This window comes from Amphiura filiformis, chromosome 8, assembly GCF_039555335.1.
Source record: "Amphiura filiformis chromosome 8, Afil_fr2py, whole genome shotgun sequence".
NCBI classification, from domain to species: Eukaryota; Metazoa; Echinodermata; class Ophiuroidea; order Amphilepidida; family Amphiuridae; genus Amphiura; species Amphiura filiformis.
Genome location: NC_092635.1, coordinates 69,546,010 through 69,554,263, shown reverse-complemented (window position 1 = coordinate 69,554,263; position 8,254 = coordinate 69,546,010).

The following is an 8,254-nucleotide window of genomic DNA, read 5'->3' as shown; positions in this document are numbered from 1 at the left end:
ATAATTTTGATTGAAGAAAATCAATTTCTGATACATTTATATAGCGTTGAACTTGTAAAAAGATTGAGTGACCTTGCCAAAGTTTACCTTGTTTTACAGTATATGTTTACTGCAGCTGGACACATAACACCTAAGTTCTCCAAGCACAGAAGGCACTACAGCTGCTCTATACTTGTTATCTTTTAATTTCATGTGGGCTGTGTTTGCAAAAAACCTGCCAACTAGGGCACACACATACACCATGTACACAAGAGAAAGCTTAGCCACGTAATGTCAGATGCACAGGACAGTGTCAGTGTATATTAGCTTATATTTTCTAATTAATGCCACCCTTTTTCACCATAGCAATTGGTGAAAACAATTTTTGAATATATCACCCTGCACTGTAAGTAGGCTGCATTCATCACCTGTCACATCTGTGTGTATGTGCAATCATAATGTAGATTGAATACAATACCGCTCTTTTCAACTACAGTGTACATCTAGTGCAGGGCAATACATTTAAAAATTGTTTTCACCTATTGCTATGATAATTAATCATGTTACATTTACTGCCCCATAATGCATTTGAAGAAAAGAATATGCATGTAATGCTAAGCAAGCTTAAAACTGGCATGTCATGATCACAAAATTGCATTATGGACAAACTCTATGTCCAGAATATAAAGCAGACCCATTCCATGTCAACTCCAGGGATGTGCACCGCAGCACCTCTTTCTTTTTTCTGTGTGGTGGTAGATATTGATGAGAAAGTAAAATCCGAAAATTTGAGCTTCATACTCCATTTCGTTTTCCCGTGGCATCAATTTGAAATTTAGGGGGTCAGCATAAAAATGTGTCGTAACGCCGAAAGACGACGTTTGGAGGTCCATAAATGTATAAAGGGAACCCTTTACAACTTTGAAAAGTATGTATCCTGGGATACTTATTTGTGTAGAATTCAAATCTGGCATCAGAAAACTTGTAACTCCTTTACTTTAAAAGATATAGAGCCCTCAAAATGCAAAAATTGAAGAGGTGCTGCGGTGCACATCCCTGGAGTTGACATGGAATGGGTCAGCAGTCAATATTTGTTTTATATACTGAATGGATGTACATGGTTGTGATTGCGCAGTTTGATCGGGACACACATGATCTGGGCCTCAATGAAGAACAGATGATTAATTGTGTTTAAAACTGGTTGAGTATCCCAGGTTAAAGAAAAAATAAAACAAGCAAACAATCAAAACCGGTCAATAGTTCATTTCCATGACCGGTCAATAGTTCACTTTCATGAAATTCTCTCAAATACAGGGCATAGTTAAAACAATGCCCACACTTTTAACCAATCAGATGACAGGAATCTATATATGAGGTATATAATCACTTTTAAATCATGGTGAAAAAGACATTGTTAGGCGTGTCCCAGAGCTTGTGAAGATTTTAAAATTATTTTCGCTAATTTCAAGCGTTATCGCACAATTCTTCAAAACAAACCTCTATAACCAGAATATGTAACCCTAAATGATGATTTTTGAGGTTTAAAAACTCCTGATATAGCCCAAAATGGACCCCTAAAAGGTAACATAGCCAAAAATGAACCCCTAAATGTTGACGTCACTGTATGCTCAAAATACAACCCTTTTTCGATGTTTTATTAATGAGTGACCCCTTGGAGCTAATGATGATAATTATAGCAGTTATGTAGCTTCATTATTCCATGTTTATAGCATGAATCATGGGTGATTAGTGTGGCACTGGTATTTTCCAAGAAAAATACAGCACTAATTTCTTGAAATTAAAAAAAAATTCTTGATTTGCCAAATGAAACCATAGACCGTAGTCTATGATGAAACATAGCTAAATCCTAATCCTTTAATTAGTTCCAACTAGCAATAAAAGTAAATTTTTGCAATTTAAGGAAAATGGGCCAAAAACATGCATACAATTGCAGTCCCAAAATTCTAAGACTTGGCACAAGTCTAAGCATTAAAAATTTTAAGACTAAGATTGGCATATAATTTTAATGCATGTTACTTTTGAAACTTTGAAAATCAGAATGCATAAGATGCCTAACTTGAAATTAGTCTTTATATAAGTCTTGGCCAGAACGAAAGCATTTAAGTGATCATGCCAGGGTGAAGAAACAGTTCAACACCACTTACACCCTGGTGCCTAGTGTAACAGCATTCCCACAGTCAGCTACTCCAGCCCCTGCCAGATGTGTATTTCTACCCAGATACTCCTGCTATACATATATTTTGCATGGGAGTACTGGTATAGACGAATCCAACGAGCCAAGGCCTATAAGTTTAAGTTTATGATTGTTAAATTGCTCATATCTTTGGAACTGAATGTTCAATTTCAATGGGACTTTCTGCAAAATGCAGCTTTGTAAATGCTTTTTACTAACCTGTAAGAAACTGAAAATTTAATGTTTCCGAGTTCTGACTGATTTTGCTTGATCGCATCACATAATAAATCAAAGAAACCCTTTTCACTGACCTATCATTTGGTTAAGAAATGATAAAAACTTCAAATTCATGGCCTAAATGCTGACCAAGGCTGCTAAAGTATAGGCTACCTGTTTTCCCAAAATATATTTAGCATTAAATCGATACCCTAAACACTGCACATGAACACGATGTCTATGCGGACCACGACAATGTGTGAGAAAGGTACCTTTCCTGCAAATTTCTGCTGGAGGATGACAACACATTTATTTGGGGTGTCCCCCAGGTTTGTATGGAGGATATTTACAGCTAGGAGCTTAGAATATATGCACAAATTAATCAAAAAATCCTTTTGGGGGGGGGGGGTCATTTTCAACATATAATATATACCCAAGAGCTTCAAAATGTACAATTCCAGTGAAGCTGCCCTCCCCCCACCATGAAAAGTCTTGCCCCACCCCAGTCCACCTCCTATGGGATAGTCCCGCTATTTAAGATTTTAGGCCTTTTATGTTCTTTTTAGCCAATTTTTGACCATTTTCGTCAATGTTTTACCCCCTTAAAATTTGTTCCCCCCTTTGCCTACCCTCTGAAAAAGTGCTGGCTATGCCACTGCAACCCTCTCAGCTGCACGTGCCATACACACCTTTCCATGCACTGAGAACCCCTTACCCTTTTTAGATATCAATACAAGCTACCATAATTCATGTGATACATTGAAATATGATACAAACAATGAATACTCACCATCAGCGATTCAAGTCCAGATTTAATTCCACCACAGCAATGTCCTAGTAATCAACACGTTGTTGTTGTTGTCCACTCCTATAACGCAGCACACACGTGTCAGTCCAATACATTGATCAGTAAGCTTAGCAACGGTAGTAGTAGTAACAGTAGCAGCATACATATCCTGTGCAAAATATATGAACAAAAGAGATAGATTGTATCCTTGGCTGTGACAAGCTCATCACTGACAGTGCAATTGATGAGTGATGGCTTGATATACGCCTGATGCTAACCAATCAGGTGCCATTACCAAGGTGATATCAGATGCAGACATGATCAATGCAAGTTACATGTGGTCTGATGCTTGTTGAGTGGTTAAAATAAGGGTTAGTGCACAAGAAGGCTATAACTGCAATAGCTGCCCTATTGGTTATTTAACAATTTAATTCTATATTGTTTAAATCTAGCAATGGAAAACCTACCTGGCAGCTATTACAGATAGGGTCTCTATTATTATTGGTTGTAATAAGCAGCTCTGTGTTCAATGCATTTAATTATTGCTTGATTTATTATATATTTGATTTGCAAAGGGAAGAAAGCAAATAATAACATATTAAATCTTTCCTCTTGAAATTCAATTGAAGAAAAAAATAAACAGAAAGAGTAAATACTCATATATCACTGATTTTCATTTGAAATCATGTAGTTGATGAGCTAGCTGTGTAATAAATATGAGCTCAAAATGGGAGGGGGATTTTTTTGCAAAGCAAAAGGGGGTAAGCAATTTTGGCCAGTCGAATGGGGGGAGGCAGTTACAGCATTTTACAGTCTTTAAAGGCTTATGAAAACAAAACAGAAATGTTCAAATATGTAAAATTTTCTTGTTCTCTTATTTGGCATGTGCAAAGGGGAGGGGCAAAGATTTTTGGTATAGGCCGTGAGGGGAGGGGAAGCAATATTTGGCACACTGTTCGGAAATTTGCCAATTATGGAGGAGGGTAAAATACCCAAACCAATAAACAGACAAACAGAGGAAACAGCCAATAGAAATTAGAATTAAGAGAGGGGGAGAAGATGAGAAAAGACGGGATAGGAACTCGTGAGATTGCAGAGGAGAGAGTGAAAATATATAATGTCCATGATTTCTGGGGACCCCCTCCCCCCACTGGCTATGCCACTGCAACACTGAGAGCCCGCAATATCATCCATGTTAACTAGTAACAAAAGCCGGGAAGTTCACGCTTGCTGAAGTGTTGGTTTTGCAAACATAAACATACTCGCCGTATATGACACGTTTGCAACGCTCAGACTCAGGTGTCAATTTGTGGATAAAATTAAATAAAATTAAAAATCTTTTTTTTTCTATATGTCCATTTTTCCGTCTCCCGGGGAATTGAAAACACTATGAGGATTACTCAGTTAATTTTTGAGGACCAAAATAACGAAATTGGTGGTGTACAGGAATTTTTTATAGCAATTTTTTGGGTAAAAAATATATTTTGACCGAAAATGTGAGAAAATTTCGACCCTTTCACGCTTATCTGATAAATTTTCAGCTTCTTTTTGACATGCTAGATATGACTTTGGTGTTTATATTCCCTGAAACGATTGCTGTGATGATTTTGCTTAGTTTCATAAAAAGACGTGATTTTCTGCACCAAGTCGTTTCTGCTCTCGGCCATGTTTACATCTCTCAGTTTCATTTCCACATGCTTGAACTTCCCAGCTTGTGCATGCGCTGTGCATTTGTTACTTGTTAACATCCATGGCTTTATAAACATGTTGATTTGCACGTCTGAAGTCCTTTTTTAAGTGTCACATTAATGTGGACCATTGCGATATCTTTTAATTTCCTATCCTGCCTATCTATATAAATAAAAGGAAGTCGCTAAATCTTGTCCAGAAGCAGTCTCCGAGATGCTTTCACTTTCAGCTCTGATTTATTCGTACATTGATCGGGTACATATTGCCATTAAACCATCTGACGTTCATTTTTGCACAACTATTCAGTCACTATGGAAATAACAAAAAAAAATGTTCGGTTGCTAGGCCGTTGAGGTCAATAACCTTATGGTTCAGTTCATGACAGCAAACGCGTCAAATGCAAGCGGTGTCCAACACGCCTGTAAGTGGCGAGTCACGCACCTGCGCGTACACGGCACCATGGTTTCACGCGCATTGCGGCGCATGGTATGGACACATTTAATGTTGGCTTACCGCTGTGAGGCCTCACGTGTATGTTTGTCTGGGTGTGTGCGTGACTGACTGCTTCTCTGAGACAGTGGCGGATCCAGGAATTTGGAAGGGGGGGCACACTCAGAAGTTTTTGCCGCCACCTTTTAAATGGCCACGAAGCACCATTGTGTCGCGCGCCGTGCAGCCGGCTATGTCCCCTCAGAATTGGAAACTGGGTCAAAGCAAAGGCCTTGAAGCCATTTCTGGGGGATCATTGGGTGTAAGCTGATGAAAGGGGGGGGTTATTGGGTGACAGCTTGCAAAAAAAGTCCACTTTCAGATGGAATGTTAAAATATAGCTAGCAGAGTCGTTCAACTGTTCAGTATAGCCCAAAAGATTAAATGATAGGGGTGGGTGAGCCCACTTTAGTGGAACATGAATGTCCACATTTTGGAAATTCTGCGACCCCTGCAAATAAATCCTGGCTATAATCATAGATTTTAAATGTATGCTATAATGTAGGCCGTAGGCCTAGCTATTAACACGGGCTCGCGTAAAATGTTTTGCTGCTTTTCTAGCAACCTCTTCTAACATTAATGTTTTATGTTTGTTGGGATAAAGTTAAAGATCAACCATTTTGTCACAAGCTGTTTCAAAAGAAATCTGAGGGATTGAGTGAGTAACAACATTATATCACAGATCTGGATATTCACTTAAAGTTATTTAGCTTCTTTAATATGACAGGAGCTAACATATGATTATCAACATGATCAAGCTAACATGGTCATTACTATACTGGATGAATAATCTACACCAAGACACCATGATTATCATCATCACCGTTTACCATGTTTACTAACCACTCCCGTGTACTAACCGCTCCCGTTTACTCGACTAGCGGGGACCCGCGCGAAGCGCGGGTCTCCCGCTAGTACTATATAATTATTACGATGAGGGACATGAACGAGAGGGGTGCTTGACCACTTCAAACACTGGTGTTCCATATTACTTGTTGTATCCAGCCAGTGGTGGCACCAGGAATTCCGGGGGAGGGGGAATTGGGGGGAATAAGTGAGGGGGGGAAAATCTGCAAATTTTGCTCAAAATTGCCGTAAAAAGTGTAAATTTAAGTAATTTTGGGGGTTTTACCTCAAAAGTGGGAGACAATCTGTGGGCGCAAGAAAAATATTTGGGGGGGATTTATTGACAGATATGAGAACGACTGACAGCACACTTAATTACGACCCACCTCTATTGAAATAAGATGCATTGATATACGCTGGCGAAGTTATGTAATAATCAGATTAACTACCATAGCAATAGGTGAAAACAATTTTTGAATATACGCTGGCAAAGTTACGTAATAATCGGATTAACTACCATAGCAATAGGTGAAAACAATTTTGAATATACCACGCTGCACTGGTACGTTCACGTGCTAACTCTGCATTGAACCATATCATGCTGATCACTTGCACCGGTAAGATTTGTATCTTTAAAAAGAGCGGTACTGTATTCAATCTATAATTGCAGACATACAAAGGTGATGAGTGCAACCTGCTTGTAGTGCAGCATGATATATTCAAAATTGATTTCACCTATTGCTATGGTAGTTAATCCAATTTATTAACTTCACCAAACTTAACAATGTTTTTGTTTTTGTTTCTGAACAATAAAACAGAAACTGAAAAAATAACGACCCCGAAATGGATCTAAATGTGTTTACACTATTGAATGTATTGCCCCACACTCTGTATGTGTGCAATGATAGATAGACTATGAGCGTGTTTATAGCGGGAGCAGATGTGCGGTACATTGCGGTACAATTTCTACCCGGTTAGAGATTATCTGGATACTTGCCCACTATAAACACTAGCAGTATATGTATATACGGTACATCGATATCCTTCTAAACCGAAGGATATTGTGGCGAGATATTCCCACTATAAACACACCAGTATAAATGTGTGCGGTATATACCGGAAGTGGGAGCTTCTTCATGATGCGTAGGATGCGCGCAGGACATTCGGAACGATTATCACACCCAAGAGTTATCAAAACAGAAGCTACATGTTCAACGCCATGATCATATTGTTGAATGGGCTGTTTATAGCTCGCGTCACAATATTTACACATTCCCCGTGTGACCTCGGGGTCATTGCAAATGTACAATAATGTTAGTTGGTATATAATTTGTGCGGTAACTGTGTCTCACTATAAACAGCAAGGGTATCGGTATATATACAAGGATTAACGTGTACGGTATACTCAAAATGCAGTATATTCACTATAAACACGCTGTATGAGCGTGTTTATAATGAGCAAGCTTATCCGTTATTTAGTGTATAGCGTATTAGTACTGCAAAATCAATTGTTATTGCAGTATAATCTTTTCGTATACAGCCACTATAAACACGCTCTCTGATACCACTCTATTTAAAGACACTAATCTTACAGGTACGAGTGATCAGCATGATGTGAAAATTCTATAGAATTACGATCCAAGTCTTCATCCCGTTTTTGAGTGGAAAACACTCGAAAATGAAAGAAAGTACATTTTATTAAGCAATATTCGCTCTTTTAAGAGTATACAGACTACTTTTTTCAATCCTTCTAGAGTGACATTTTTCAACTCAAAAAGGGGTTGTCCTCCATTTCACTCTTTTTTCCACTCTTTCCACTCGGTGTACATTATTTTAGAGAGTAGGCATGTCCAAATAGAGGGATTTTTGCTTAAACAGGAAGACCCGCTTGGCCAGTTCTCCACAGAAGAACTGACTTACACATGTTACCTTCATGACAAAGAGAACAGAATTTACATGGATACATTTTAACCTAGACTTATTCCCTAAGGAACTTAGACCAAAAGCGCGGCTTCATCTTTAAACAGTGCGGTTCTCAAGCAAAAGCTTGGGGA